We start from the raw sequence: 16,389 nt of genomic DNA, 5'->3' as shown, positions 1-16,389 counted from the left end.
ACATTTTAGGGTGCTTGGGTGGCTCAGTCAGTTAAGCATCTGACTTCAGCTCAGGTCATGACCTCATGGTCCATGGGTTCAAACCCCACCTTGGGCTCTGTGCTGACAGCTCAGAGCCTGGAGCTTGCTTTGGATTCTGTGTCTCCCACTCTCTCTGCCCCTCCCCTGCTTGTGCTATGTCTCTCACTCTCAAAAATAAATACAACACTAAAAAAATTTTTTTAATAAAATGCAACATTTTACACTGGCATCAAAAGAAGTGAGGGGGGTGGGGGCACCTGGGTGGTTCAGTCAGTTAAGCATCCAGCTTTTGATTTTGGCTCAGGTCATGATCTCACTGTTGGTGAAATCGCTGCTTGGGATTCTCTCTCTCTCTCTCTCTCTCTCTCTCTCTCTCACTCTCTCCCTCTCTCTCTCAAAATAAATAAATAAGCTTATAAAAGAGAGAGAGAAACACTTAGGTAATGAACAAGATCATTGTACAGAGTGTATACAAGATCTATATGAGGAAACTCTGATGAAAAAATTCAAAGGAGATCTAAATAAATGAAGAGATATTCCATGGTAAAAGATAGGAAGACTCACTATTGTCAAGATGTTGATTCTTCACAATTTGATCTAGATCCAATCAAATTCCCAGCAAGTTACTTTATGAATATACACAAATCAATTCTAAAGTTTATATGGAAAGGCAGAAAGACCCATAATGCCAACATAATATTGAATAAGAAAAACAAAGTTGGAGGACTGAAACTATCAGGCTTCAAGACAATATAAAGCTACAGTAATACAACAGTGTGGTATCAGTGAGAGAATAGATAATTTCACCAGTGAAACAGAATAGAGAGCCCAGAAATAGACTCACATAAATATAGTTAACTGGATTTTGACAAAAGAGCACAGGCAATTTCATGTAGGATAGACTTTTCAACAAATGGTACTGGAACAAACTAGACATTCACATGAAAAAAAAAATGAATCTAGACACAGACTTTACACCCTTCACAATAGTAACTCAAGATGAATGATAGACTAAATATAAAACACAAAACTATAAAACTTCTAAAATATAACATAGGAGAAGATCTAGGTGACTTTGGGCTTGGCAATGAGTTTTTTGATATAACACCAAAAGCACTATCCATGAAAGAAAAAATTGTTAACTTGGACTTCATTATAGTTAAAAACTTCTCTGCAAAAGACACTTATTAAAAGAAAGAAAAGACACACCACAATCTGGGAAAGAATATCTGCGAAACACATATTGGATAAAGGACTTGTATCTAAAATAGTCAAGGGACTCTTAAAACTCAACAGTATGAAAATAATCTGATTTAAAAATAGGTAAAAGATCTGAATAGACACCTCACAAAAGCAGATATATAGAGGACAGATAAATATATGAAAAGATGTTTAACTTCATGTCATTAGGGAACTGCAAATTAAACAATGAGATACCACTATACACCTATGGCTGAAATTCAAAGCACTGAAATCATCAAATACTGGTGACAAAACAGGAACTCTAGTTCATTGCTGGTGGGAATGCAAAATGATACGGTCACTTTGGAAGACAGTTTGGCAGTTTCTTACAAAGCTAAACACACACTATCCTATGATCTAGCCATTCTACTCCCGGTTATTTACTCATAAGAAAAGAAAGCATACCTACATTCAACTATTTGTAGTCAAATGTTCATAGTGACTTTATTTGTAATTGCCATAAACTGGAAAGATCCCAAAATGTCCATCAATAGGTGAGCAGATAAGCAAATTGTGGTATATGCATGCAGTGGAATACTATTTAACAATAAAAAGGAATGAAGTATTAATACATGTAACACCATGGATGAATCTCAAAATAATTACACTGAGTGAAAAAGCCAGATCCAAAAGAGTTTATACCATATGATTTCATTTGTGTATGACTCTAGAAAATGCAAACAAATCTTGATTGACAAAACAGATCAGTGCAAGAGGAGATAAAGGTGGAGAGGGCTGGGAGAAATGGATTACAATAGCCATGTGGCAACTTTGGGGATAATGGATATGTTCATTATCTTGATTGTGCTGATGATTTCCTGTGTGTATACATATATTAAAACTTATCAAATTGTGCTAAATATGTGCTGTTTATTGGATGTCAATTATGACTCAACAAAGCTATTAAAAATATTTTTAAAGCTCCCAATTTTGGTCTCATGTTTGACTCTTCAGTCACAGTTCCTTCCTGCTGTGTTGTAAGTCTCTCTCCATGATATTTAAAATATAAAGAACTGGGGTGCCTGGGTGGCTCAGTCAGTTGGGCATCTGACTCTTGATTTTGGCTCAGGTAATGTCTCATGGTTTATGAAATTGAGCCCTACGCTGAGCTCTGGTGAGAGCATGGAGCCTGCTTGGGATTCTCTCCCTCTCCCTCTCTCTCTGCCCCTTCCCCACTCGTGTGCATTCTCTCTCTCTGTCTCTGTCTCTCTCTGTCTCTCTCTCTCAGAATAAATAATAAAAATAAACATTTAAAAAAATATAAAGAACACTTTTTCATTCTCATTAAGTACAAATACTTAATGAAAACCTAATGTGTGTAAGTCAGTGGACTGGGCAAGCACTTGAAGGGGATACGACTGGATGATATAGGGATAGACATCAGATTACAAGGAATAAGAAAGACTGAGGATGATAAGGTGTACTGGCAGGTGTAATTCACTTTACTAGAGTATAAAAAGGCTCAGAGAATGATTAAACAGGAAGGCAAATGTTAGGCCATGGAGAAGCCTTGCCAGAAAGCTTTAAAAAATGGCAAGGTTGAATGAGGTTCAAAGCACCCCAAAACAATTCTAATAGTAGTATCAAAGATCATTGATCACAGATCACTGTAACAAAGATAATAATGAGAAAGTTTAAAATATTGTGAGAATTACCAAAATATGACAGAGTCACAAAGTGAGAAAATGCTGCTGGGAAAATGGTGCCAATAGACTTGCTTGACGTGGGGTTGTTACAAACCTTCCAATTTGTAAAAAATGTAATATCTGCAAAGCACAATGAAACAAGTTATTCCTATAAAAATGGCATATATAATATGTCAGAATTTCCTGTAAAAATGGCATACATAATATGTCAGAATATCAAGAAGAACAGAGAAGATGCCAAACACAAGCTATTAAAGTAATATTCTTTTATAATCTTCTTATTTATTAAACTGTAGTATGTTAAATCTTGATGGGTGGACATGAGATTAGGGAAGAGCAAATTATGAAGACACATTTACTCACAGTATTTCTTCTGTCTGAAAACTATGGGAATACATAGTCCCGGTGTCATCTAATTGAACTATTTCTCCTGAATTTATAGACTTCAGTTGATCGTTCTAAAATTTATCAACTTTGGCACTCTCCCCTCAAGAGCCAGGAATCTTTGGCTGTTATGCCTCAAGTGGAATAAGACTCCTGGAGAAATTCTTTTGCTACCACAACTATTCCAGTGTGGTTCTAAGTGGTGAGTCCCAATGCTTGCCAAATTCCTCTGGTTTGATCCCATCTGGATGAACCCATAATATAGCAAAATAGCACCTTCTACTTCCTGGCCATACTTGATTGTCCAATATCCTTTCAAAATCATGCATACTTTTTATCTTTAAGAAACTACTGGACCAAGGCTCTTAATCTAATGCAGGACATTAGGTATGAACAGGCACAAGGAACAAACGTTTGATCCTTAATCACTGCTACATTCTCTTTCACTTTCATCTTACTGAAAAAGTAATCAAGGAAACTCTAAGAGTGTGTACATCTTTTGCATGTCTAATCATAGTTATGGACCAAATTATATGAGCTTGAAAGTCCCTTGGCAATCAAGGGTTCCAGAAGGAGGACCCCACCGTGTGCAAAGCACATAGTGTCTCTTTCTAGTTTCACTTAATATCTGTCTAAAATTGAAGCCAAAACTCCTTCTCCGGAGCCCTCTCTTTATTAGGGAGGTAAAATTCATTCTATCTAGTTTCTTAAAATCCTTCCATATACTTCAGTCTTAAGTGAATTCCAGTCAGCCAACGACATTTATGCAATCTGAGAAGCCCTCAACTGAAATTCTCCTGAATCACTAATTCTGAAGCTTCCAAACATTCTTTTGCTGCTTCTGGCCTTTGCTAATTCAATCTTAGCTTTTGTTTTCTAACTCGTTCCTTGTCTCCATACTACTGGGTTCGGACAATGTAGTTCTGCTTCCTTCTAACAAAGCAATCTTGGGCCCCTTTGTGTTGAGCGTGATAACTTCTACCTATACTCCAAACAGGTACATATAATTTTATATTGAAGCCATTCATTACATAATTCAATGAGTTTCAGAATAACACTAAAGACCTCAAACTTCTCAAAAATATGAATATAACCTTCTATATAAATTATATTTTAGATTTATATCCTAGTGTTTAGCTAAAAAAAAAAAAAAAAGCAGGGGATAAACCCAAGTACACTCCAGATGTCTTCTTTGGGTGAGTTCAAACTTGTACAAAAATTTTTGGACAAGATACACTGCAGCCAAGTACAGATGAAAGCCATAGAGAAAAGGGAAATGCATGAATCACAGTCATGGTATAAATAACTTGCAGGAATTCATTTCCAGACAACTCATTTCATTCATACTTCAATGCTGAGTTTAGGGGAATACTACTGAATAAGAGAGGGTCAGAGTAGCCAGTTATAAAATACCTACTTTAAATTATTTCTGCATATAACATTTCCCTATGATCAGCTTTTTGTAACTAATTTATTAAACATATGTATGATGGGTACTTTATACAGATTATACAATCCAATACTTACAATAACCTGAATGTATCATTGTTATTATTCCCATATTAAGAAGGATGAAAGAATCCCCACAAGTTTTAGTTACTTGCCCAATTTACCCTGCCAGTAGAGGGTAGCACAAGATATCCAAACCCAAATGTGGCTCCAAAACCTGTGCCCTTTCCAGTAGCATGCACTCACTAGCTGTTGAAGTAGTTATTACTAGTCTAGTGCTTTGGAAAATTCCTGACATGTGGAGCCTGGGGTAGTATAGTAAAAAAACACTTGTGAGCCTAGGCTCTAGCAGGTATGTGACCTTGGCCGAAAAATGTCCCTTTTGCAGGCTTACTTTTTGTCATCTATAAAATGAAGAGCTTGGATGGTCAAAATCTGAGGGCCCTTCCAGTCACAATACAAAAATACATGGACTGGGGGGAAAGGATGAGTGACAGAGGATCACTTGGGTATTAGGAACAACACAGGCAAACAAGTCCAGGACTGAGGAAAATAGGCAGAAATGAAAGATAAATGTAGTAGTATTGTATCCCCAATATAAATAAACAGACTTTATATGGTATGTACAAAGTTAAACAAGATCCTATCACCAAAAATTTTGACAAGACTCACCTGTTTGAATTTAATACCAATTAACATGTAAATTATACGAAATAAAATACACACAGACATGAGAAACCATCAGACAAACCCACATACAGGGCACACTTTGAGTTTCGTTTTTTTCACAAGGCTCTGAAGACTATGTGGGGTTCCTCTTACATAAAAAGAGGTATGGGGGGCACCTGGGTGGCTCAGTCGGTTGAGCGTCCAACTTTGGCTCAGGTCATGATCTCACAGCTCATAAGCTCGAGGCCCGCGTCAGGCTCTGAGCTGTCAGCACAGCTGATAGGGAGCCTGCTTCGGATTCTGTGTCTCCCTCTCTCTCTGCCCCTAACCCACTTGCATTCTGTCTCTGTCTCTCTCAAAAATAAGCATTAAAAAAAAAAAAAAAGAGGTATGAACTGGCACAACCAGGCATAGGGCAAGAGAGTTAATGGAGTTTCTAGAAAGAGTGGTAGAGAAGAACAACCCATTGTGTCTAAAAGAGCTCTATTCATGAACAAAAGGGAAATGCTCAAAAGATAATGACTGTGTAGGATTTTTGTTTTGTTTTCCTTCTAACATTCAGGCCAGCAAAGTCAGTCTGTGCACAGTGCAACAATTTAAAACCTTCCTAATACATGGCTTCTCCTTATATTCAGACAAGATTCTTCAATAAGATTCACTGATTCTTTCTTGGTTTTCTAAAAGGATGAGAACCAAGGGCCTCTTTGCTCAGCTGCCATCACAGAGAGCCAATAGGAGGTGTATGCAAGCAATCTCCGTGGGAACGTGGCACAGGCCAGAGGTGAAAGGGTTCGAGAGCCAGCTCTCCACCAGCTGCGGCCTGACAGGCAGCGAATGGCCAAGAGCTCTCTGGGCCTTGGAAGACCTAATGGTTTGGGATACACTGTCTGAGACGAGAAGGGATCCAACTTCTAGTCTTGTGAGAGAGTACAGAGGCTCTGGTTATCCATCTTTAGCTCTCTCAATAGATAAATATGCTTTATGTGGAAAAAAGAAAAAAATAAATAAAAGACGATGAGCAGTCTGGCAAAAGAACCTAAGACAAACCAAATCTTCCACAGGATGTTCGCAGACAAAAAGGCTGAGGAATGTGGAAGGGGGATAAACCTCCCCAAAGAGGAAGGGAAGGGGAAAAAAAATTAAAGCCATCAGTTCTGACATTTGCCAAGGAAGGAGAGTGAGAACACTGTTGGAAATGTCCATAAACCAGGTAAAAGTGACTTAGTTCTGACTGACTACATACCCTAACGACACCCCACCACCAAGGCCACCACCCCTGTGCCCCCACTGAAGACTGCAGCTGCTTCTCAAGCCCCGGAGAGCAACAGGCTGAATATAGTGACAGCTGGAAGGAAGGGGATTAGGCAAGAACTTGGCATACATTGAAGTATAGCCAAAAGGCACAAATATGAAGAGAGAGAGAGAGAGAGAAAGAGACAATTTTCCTGTGTGGTTTGTGCATGTGGTATGGTGGGGGGGGGGGGGGTGGCGCTCAAAATAAGAGCTAGCCAAAGTTCTGGCCTTGATTGCCTGAAGGATTTGGCAGGCTCAGCCTTTCTCATGGCAGGCGGGCCAGGATATGAAGCTTTCAGCTGTCTGCTTCAATGTTTTCCTCACTGTCACCATTTTCATGTTTGGCCCCTGGCTCGTTTGTATTTTCTTCTTCTTTGGGGATTAGCACATAAGTGCGGACAAAATCCATTTTGGTTATTCAAAACTGTGTCATTTCCTCCCACACCGTATTTGTCAACTAGGGACTTCAAGAACATGAAATTCTGACAGAGTACAAAACAAATCGTAGAATTAGATGATCTGAAAGGGACCTTAGAGGCCATCTAATCCAGCCTCATTTTACAGCTAGGGAAACTAATAGCAGCTAAGAGAAGTAAGGTGATCTGCTGAAATCACACTGCTATTTAGAGTAGTGAAGTCAAAAGAAACATCCAGCTCTCCCATTCCCATCCTGCCAGTGCCTTGTTCACAAAAAGCAGTATTCCTTTAGGATTCCATCTCACACAACATGCTAATCTACCCTTGACAATCCCTTTTTTAATGGGGACTTAATAAGAATTGTGATGCTTTTTCCCCTCCCTCTCTCTCCCTTGCCCCCTCTGTTTTCTGATCAAAATTTCGAACATAGGTTTGGTAAGTCATTATCCAAGATGTTAGGTCTCAAGAAAAAGAAACTTGGAGATTTATATAACTAATAGTACTCTGAGAAGATGCTACCTAAAACCAAGCAGAATGCAGGTCATTAAAAACTAGCTTCATAAACTTAGATCTTAACTTTCACATGTCCTATATAATGGCCATTATTATTAAATCATAAAAATAATGCTGCTACCCAAATAAACTGCGGCCTCAGTATATCCTGCTATGTTCATTTACAAAGTAGCAGATTAATTTCAGGTCTTGGAGATGAAGCAAATTAAGCAGATATTTTAAAAAGCAGTATTTCTAGCTCAAGAAAAAAATCTTAAAATCAGAAGATAATATTTTCACTTGAAAGAAAAAACTATAAAAAAACATGAAAAAAAATTTTTAATGTTTATTTTTGAGACAGAGAGAGACAAAGCATGAACAGGGGAGGGTCAGAGAGAGAGGGAGACACAGAATCTGAAGCAGGCTCCAGGCTCTGAGCTGTCAGCACAGAGCCCGACGCGGGGCTCGAACTCACGGACAGTGAGGTCATGACCTGAGCCGAAGTCGGACGCTTAACAGACTGAGCCACCCAGGCACCCCATGAAATGTTTTTTTATGACACAGTTGAACCTATATACAAAAATTATTTCATAATTTTTCCCTTTTTGCTAATGGAACTAATTTCTAATATTGAGAAAAATCACATTCTCAGAAATGTGTGAAAATTTTAAATTCCAGTATAGTTGACAGTATTATATTAGTTTTAGGTGTACAATATATACACCTAAAATATATAGTATACACTATACAATATATAGTAATTCAATATATACACTATACAATATATAGTAATTCAACAATTCTCTCCATTGCTCAGACCTCATCTTGGTAAGTGTACTCTTAATCCTGTTCAAGAAATAGGTGACCTTTAAAGACTTAAAAGATTTGGACTCTACAAAGAAGTTTGTAAGTGTGGAGAGGCAGGTGGATATATATTGGTTTACATGTAAGGTCATAAGTAAGGATTCGATCTTGTATCAAATTATGGCTTCTACTAAAAGTGTTTTTCAGTACTATGGAAACCATGGTCTATGACGTTTTTTAAAAAGCTTCACCTCTCTTTGCTGCATCTGCTGCGAGAATGGACACTATCCTCAACAATCAGACTGTCGACATATTCCAGAAAATGGCAACATCATTCTGAAGAGACACACAGTTATTGTGAAGGGCCCCAGGGGAACCCTATGGGGGACGTGCAGTCACATCAATATAGAACTCATTCTCCTTGGAAAGAAGAAACACCTGCAGGGTATCTTAAATGCAGAAAGATGAGTTAATTCTTGAAGGAAACAACAGTCAGCTGCTTTGATACAGCAAGCCATGATAGTTAAAAAAGAGTATCAAAAAATTGGGGGATGCTAACTATGTCTTTGAAAAAGAAATAGCATCAACAGGCTGATGAATAAGATCTAAAAGTTGTACGCTACAGAAACAAGATGCTGGGTAATGAAAAATGGCATCATAGTTGTGTCAAAATAAGATTATTTAATAAAGAGTACTAGAACACATTACATAGCAAAAGACAAAGACTTAAAACAAACCAAACAATAATGTTAATGTAACACCCAGATACAAGAGAATCTGGTAAATTTCAGAGTTCTGGGAGCTTTGTCTTCATGTTTACACAGAGCACTAACAACATGCAAGGCATCTTGCTAGGTGTTGTAGTAGATGCAACAATGAATAAACTGGTCTCTCTCATCAGGAAATTTATCATCTCACTGTATCTGCATGTTCCTTCCAGGGAATGAGAAAGGTCTAGGGAAGCATTTCTAAAACCTTTTTGCTCTTGGGACCCATTCACACTCTTAAATACCATTAAAGATTCACAGTTTTTATTTATAGGGGATATGTTTACCATCTTAGAAATGAAAACTGATGAATTTTTAAAGCATTTATTTGTTAATTTGTTTAAAAAAACACTAATAAACCCATGACATCTTAGCATAAATAATGATTTAATTAAGAATAACTATTTTCTAAAACAATATAATTTGGTGAGAAGAATGGCATTGTACATTCTTACAAATCCCTTTAATGTCTGGCTTCGTAGATGAGAGCTGGAGTCTGATATCTGGTTCTTCATTCAAGTTGTTATAATATCATACTTTAGAGGCCCTCTAGACAACTCCACTGTATGCTTGTGAGAAAATGAGAATGAAAAAGGTAAATATAATGTGTTAATATTATGATGAAAACAGTTGACCCCACAGATTCCTTGAAAGATCTCCTGAGACCCCCAGGGATCTCAGACTTCATTCTAAGAGCCACTAGTCAATAGTAATAAAAAGTATGTTCAAAACTGTTCAAAACTGGGTAAATTAAGAGTGAATTCAAGCTTACTTTACTTGAGGTTTTAACTTAGGGACATCTTACAGTAACAGAGTTCATTACTTAGCCTACTAATTCTAAGACTAGACTTGTTTTCTTGTGAGACAGTCCACACTGCATGATGAGTCTTCTTTCTCTGGCATTGTCAAGACTGCCTCCTCAAAAGGCTTGGGCTGCGTGTGCATTGGCACAATGATGAGGGGACCATGTGCCCCCTTTGCCTGAGGCAGTCCCAGTCTAGTTCTATTGCTCCAGAGTAATCATTAGTACAATCCTTCACTCTCAAAAGTATTCTAGTTTGGATGATAATTATATAGTCACCCTGACAATGCCTCGCAAAAGGAATACAAGCATTCTGCTTCTTCCCACTGTGTGGACAGGTCTAAAAGAAGCCATGCTGCGTTTGTTACATGGTAATATCCCACCAGCCTCTTCTCCTAAAAGACAGCCAATTGAGGGAGAAAATTCCTTATGATCTCTTGGTTCTGTGTCTTCTTTTGCTTTCTTACACTGTTGACAGTAACCATTCTGGACAGTTCTGTATGACAGCATGTGCCGTTTGTTCTTTTGCCATGCACCTTGTTCAGAGTTTGAACTATAGGATGTCACTCTTGCCCAACTGCTTCAAATTGGTTGGAATATAACCTATAGATTAAGGGCTACAAATTAACCAGACTAGGTTAACCACTAGGCTAATAAAACACTGGCCAAAACCTAGCACATAGACTCACCCCATAACCAGAAATTCAGGCAACTCAGTAAGACAAGAGACTTCTTTGAAAAAGTATTAAATTTACCAGGCCAAACTCCATGAGCATGGCAGGGGGGATGAAGAGGACTGGAAAAGAAGTGCTGTAAATTTTGATTAGTGAACCTTGAAACTGACACAAATTTGGCTTTGTGTCCTCAAGTGGCAGAGAAACTTCAGCAGTTATCCAGTGCTTTTAGAGAGTAGGGTAAAATTATAAGAACATTTTTATGAGTTGTGGCTGGCAAGCCCTGGCCTGTTAAAACTCTTTAAAAACCAATGCCTTGGTGGAGGTAACATTTACTATTTACTGTAGCTCTGGTTGTTAGGGGTTATTGCTAAGGTCCCTGTTTTCCATGACATCAGCAGCATTCCAAGGGAAGTGTGTGTCAGTGACTTTCAGTAATGACTCCTTTTTCCAAATGTTCACAGCTTCTGCCAAGCTGCCCTACACCTGCACACCAGCTGAGTTGGAGGAAAAGGAAAAGCACGATGGATTAAGTGGGATTTTTGTCTGGGTTCCTTAATGAGACTAAAGGCTTTTCTTCCTTCAGTGTTTGGTTTTGTGTAATAAATTGATGCCGATCCGTTTAGGAGTGACATGACTCATCCTTAACATTTCATAAACCAATCTGATTATCTGTCATGACCTCCAGCTGTCACATTCTGGACTAGCCTTTCGGGAGTTTTCTTCTGGGTTTACCAAGATGATCAGCATGGCATGCCAAACACTGGGAGAGGGTTTTGAGGGAGGCATCTGCTGTGCGCACCCCCCCCCACCCAATTAGCAGGAAACAGCAGCAATGAGGAGATGTTCCTGTGTAGCTGCTGTAAGGATCACCTGGCCTTCAACATTTCAAACCAGACATATACTTTCGAGGCAGCAGTGGACTCACTCCAGAATCTGTCCTCACCACAATAGGGATATGGTTCATCTCATCCAAGAGTGCCTACTGACCAGTCAAGAAATCTGTCACTGGTAGTGGGACCAATACTAACCACGTGCTTACAAAAGACCTTTTTTTTTTTAATGTTTTAAAATTTATTTTATTTTTTTATTTAAAAAAATTTTTTTTAAGTTTATTTATTTTTGACACAGAGAGAGAGCGAGCATGAGCTAGGCAGGGGCAGAGAGAGAGGGAGACACAGAATCCGAAGCAGGCTCCAGGCTCTGAGCTGTCAGCACAGAGCCTGATGCAGGGCTTGAACTCACGAACCGTGAGATCATGACCTGGGCCGAAGTCGGACGCCTAACCAACTGAGCCACCCAGGCGCCCCTTTTCTTTTATTTTAAGACCTCGCTTCCAAAAGGCTACAAGCACTTTATCAACATTAAACTCATGAGTATTCATGATAATCCTCTGGGAGGTGGCAAATATTAGTTCAAGTGGTAGAAACTGGGAGATGACATGAAGGAGAATGAAGTCCTTTTGCAGGAGTGAGGCAGGAGAGCACATGGAGCCCCAACCCCACACCTTCACCTGTTAGATAACTGACCCCTGTTCAGTTCTGCCTAGGCTAGACTAATCTGCTCTCCTGTCCCAATCAAATGATTGTAAAAAACAAGCACTGTTGTTAATGACGCAAAGTACGAAGCTATCAAAGGAAAACAAGAACAACTTTACGTAAAGGTGCAGAGAAATGTCCTCTTAAAGATTTTGACGAGAATGATTTATGCTTCCAATATCTGGTTCTATGCACAGCATAAGGCTGGAGATGTCATCTTTCTGTATCTTAGTTTCCTCATCTATTAAAGCTAAAAAAAACTGTTAATATCTCCAAGATGTTTTGAAATTTTAATTTTTTGAACTGCATAGATAACTTTGAGTGAGGATCTCGGAAGTGCTAAAAAGTATCCTTTTTTACAGTTCTAGAGGAAATTCTTTTAATTACTGATATATTTGTTCTTTGGAAACAGGAATGAATTCATGTGCTTTCCAGTGATTTTTAAAATAAAAAAGCCTCTATGATGATAAAAAAATAATCATCTTCATCTTGAAGAAATTACAAGGAATCTTTTTAAAAAACCATAGGAGTGGTATCATCTGCAGTTTATGATAGCCACGGATAATATACTAACAAAAATGGCTCTGTTTCCCAATTTCTCTTAGACTTCATCAAAAAAGATTCAAACATGAAAAAGTACTAAAGGAATCGTTCACATTCAACCACAGATTGCCTATGAAGACTGGAAAACACAGCTCTTGAGTTCAATTCCTGAATTAAACTGCAAAAGCCTGTCCAGTATAATCTCACATTAAATCCTGAGCCTCCGTTTCCCTGAATAATTTTTAAAGGGGGAGTTTTACAATTATGGGTTGATAGCAAAAAATTGAGCAGTTACTACCAATTATAAAACAAGATCTCAATAAAATTTCTGGTACACCGAATTAACAAAGTTATCTGAGACTAACTTTCACAAATCATTTTCATAAATAAATAAATATATAAATTAGGAAGCAGGGGAGGGGGGAGTGGTTTATCCAAAGTGCTTCAATCCTAAGAAAAAAGAATTGGAAAAAAAAAATTCTTTTCTTCTTGAAGATAAAAGATTTAATGAGTTACTAATCCCCTCAGTAAAGTTCCTCTGGTAATTGCCCCTATTCTAAGCCACACTAATTTTGCTAGGAGCTTTTGCTGTTAAAAGATGTTGTTTTATTATGTTAAACTACACACAAAAGCAATGTAACAAAACAGCAAAATATGCTTCTGATTTTGTTATGCTACCAACCTATACTTATCCAGAAATTTTAACTGCCAAGTGTCTTTTATCTAATGCAGACTTCATCTTTCACCACCCACCCTTCACCACATAAAGTAACAACGTCATTAGGAGTGGAAAACTCTGTGGGAATAAAAACCTGAGCCCTGGAAAAAAATACTAAATGGGAATCTGCCTCCAGCTCTGCAGATTTTCAAGCTTATCCTGGCCTCTTGGGTCTGGAAGCTAGACTTTTGTGCCCAGAATATGGCTGGATGAGGAAGGCAGTCTCAAATCGTACCCTGAGGGCTAGGAACAGAACACACAGCCTATAGTCCTCCAAAGAGGTTTCAGGGCTCCCGCTACAGAGGATCCTTTCTCATTGGCCATTGGTGATGTCATGCCCATGTCTCCAGGGCCCAGGAAATGCACCATGACTAATGGAGTGCCTCGTTTGTGAATACACATTCCATCTCCGAGGAGCAGCAACAGGCAGAGTTTCAAGGCAAGGAAGGCCCAGAGACTGCCAGTCAGCCAAGCACAGAGGGCCTTCAGTAGTCCTGAAATAGACTGCTCTTGTTCACCTCCTCAGAAAACCCTTCAGCAACTGCCTGTATGCCTGTGGCCTGTACTGCTGGAGGACAATAACCTTAACACTGGTTTGTTTTAAAAATTCGCCTCTTTAAGGAAAGAGAAGTGGTCACTGTAATAAGGCACACATCCTTCCAGATTTCTAATATATTAAGGCAGGGGTTAGCAAACTTTTTCTGTAAAGGACAAGATAATACAAATTTTAGGCTTTGTGAGCCATATGGTCTCTATTAAAACTATTCATTTCTGCCTTGCTGTGTAAAAGCAGCAATAGGCAAGACCTAAATGAGTAAGGATGGCTGTGTTACAGTAAAACTTGACTGACAAAAACAGGCAGCAGGCCGGCTTTGGCCCATGGGCTGGAGTCTGCTGACTTCTGTATTAAAGGGTGAGTCACCCCTTCCTCTGCCACATACCCAGGCCAAAGGACTCTCAAGTAGGAGTGCAGTGACAGGAAAGGATGTGAGGAAGTTTTCACGCTATACCTGTGATGGTTAGCCCATGTAGAGAGTTCACAGAGGCAGTCTAACCCATGGTTTCAGACTGTGGTAGCTGAAGTCAATTGGCTAGGTATAAATTCTGACTCTGCCACCTCTGAATTGAAGGATTTGGACAAGTTACTTTAGTCTTCTGATCCTTGGTTCCTTCATCTGCAAAAGGAGGTCCCAGATTATTCATACTTGGGTTCATATGAAACTTCAGGGAGATAATATTTGAACAAAGCCTATTAGTATAATGTGTAGTACTCAGTAATTACTGAGTAGATTCAAAATCTACTCAGATGACCACACATCACAGATGACCACAAAATCACAGATGACCACAAATGTAGGACACTGTGACTTTCTTTCCAATTCTATTAATATCTATTGATACTATCATCATCTTAAGTAGCTGCATAGAATTTCACATGGAATGCACCAAAATTCCTAGCGTTCAACATTTTACTATCTCTAGACATTATAAACAATAGTATGATAAATATCCTTAAACATACACACTTGAACACCTATTCAATTTTGTTCCTTGGGGCAAAAAGGTATGCACATTTTAAAGAACCTGTAACTATTCTGCCAATTGGCTCACCAGAAAGGCTGTACCAGTTTCTATTTGAACCAGCACTGAGATGATCTGTTTTCTAACATTCCTGGCAATACTGCAAATACTTTGTTTTAGCATTGGAAAAACTAAGACCCAGAGAGGCTAAATCACTTGCTCAATTTTAATAAGAAATGCTTCCTCTCTCCTTTGGCCTACAAATTTATATAAAACATTTTATAATTATTTTGATAGCACCAATCTTTCCAGAACCCATGATTGGCAATTACTATTAATAATTCCATTGGATGATTAAGAAAACTGGAGCCCAGAAGTTTACTTAAGATAGCCAAAGTTCTTCAGATAAGGCAACGAATACAGAGGAACATGAATCAAGCTAGAAATAAACTTCATACTAATATTGGGCCATGCAAGGTTCACCATAATTTAATTTTAAAACAGCAGAGAAATATACTAACTTCTCAGGAACTGGTTTAATTTTTCTTTCTTTTGGCAATTAGTTAATCCAAACACAGTCCTTTTTTTTTTTTTTTTTTTCTGTGAACCTAAGTAAGCCTATATACCAAATGTCCTCTCCCAGCAGAAAAAACTCAAAACCCTGAGCTTTTGACAAGAAAGTCACAGATCTAGGCATTTGTTAAAATTTACTTCATTCACTCTATCCTGTTCTCTTGCCTTATTTTCTTCTCAAGGCTTATCACAATTTGAAATATATTACTTATTTCTTTGTAACAACAAAGTTCTATGAGGACAGGGGCTTAGTCTTGTTTACTATCTTTTCAGTACCTAGAACAGAACCTGGCACAGAGCATGTGGTTTATAAATATTTATTAAATGGATGGATCCTCCCAGATACCATCTATGTATTTCCCTAGCTGTACAATCTCCAAGACAGGCAGTTTTTGGCAGGCATTTTCTATTAATAAGAGTTGCCATTCCCTATTTACAACATTGCATAACATACCAGCTTCCTAATGGAGAAGAGCAGACTGTTTCTCTCCATTAGAGTTCCTAGCCCAAACCTCCATTATAAGTTGAACCATAGCATATGCTGGCACATGATAGCATATCATGATTTCCCACCTTACCCCTTCAACTAGAATATTCTGCCACCGTTAGCCCTTGTAAACATGTGTACTGGTTTTATGTATTTGTTTTGTTGGACTCCAAAAGAACCTCCCAAGTGGGTCAGTAATTGAAGTGAGGTTCCAAAGACAAATACATCACCTGTTCACTGTTTTATAAAAGATATTTTATTAAAGATGTAATGAACACGGTAGTTAGTCAACTACCCAGCATCCATTGTGTCTCAAATGACTGATCTGGTTGTATGTGGCCAAATGTGG

General features: G+C 38.4%; 1 protein-coding gene and 1 long non-coding RNA gene across 6 annotated transcripts in view; both read right to left on the bottom strand.

Moving 5' to 3' along the window:
• The window catches only part of RAD51B (RAD51 paralog B), a 641,285-nt gene that overhangs the window by 368,354 nt on the left and 256,542 nt on the right, over positions 1-16,389 (bottom strand). The gene's annotated exons all lie outside the window — the stretch shown is intronic.
• On the bottom strand, positions 2,922-14,652 carry LOC122239640. The gene is made up of 4 exons (XR_006218946.1): positions 14,470-14,652; positions 9,640-9,753; positions 8,669-8,866; positions 2,922-3,029 (listed from the first exon to the last, which is right to left on the bottom strand). It is a non-coding gene; the product is annotated as an uncharacterized LOC122239640 (long non-coding RNA).

Source organism: Panthera tigris, chromosome B3 (genome assembly GCF_018350195.1).
Source record: "Panthera tigris isolate Pti1 chromosome B3, P.tigris_Pti1_mat1.1, whole genome shotgun sequence".
NCBI lineage: Eukaryota > Metazoa > Chordata > Mammalia > Carnivora > Felidae > Panthera > Panthera tigris.
The sequence above is the reverse complement of the archived record's forward strand: the minus strand, read 5'-3'. Positions and strand labels throughout refer to the sequence as shown.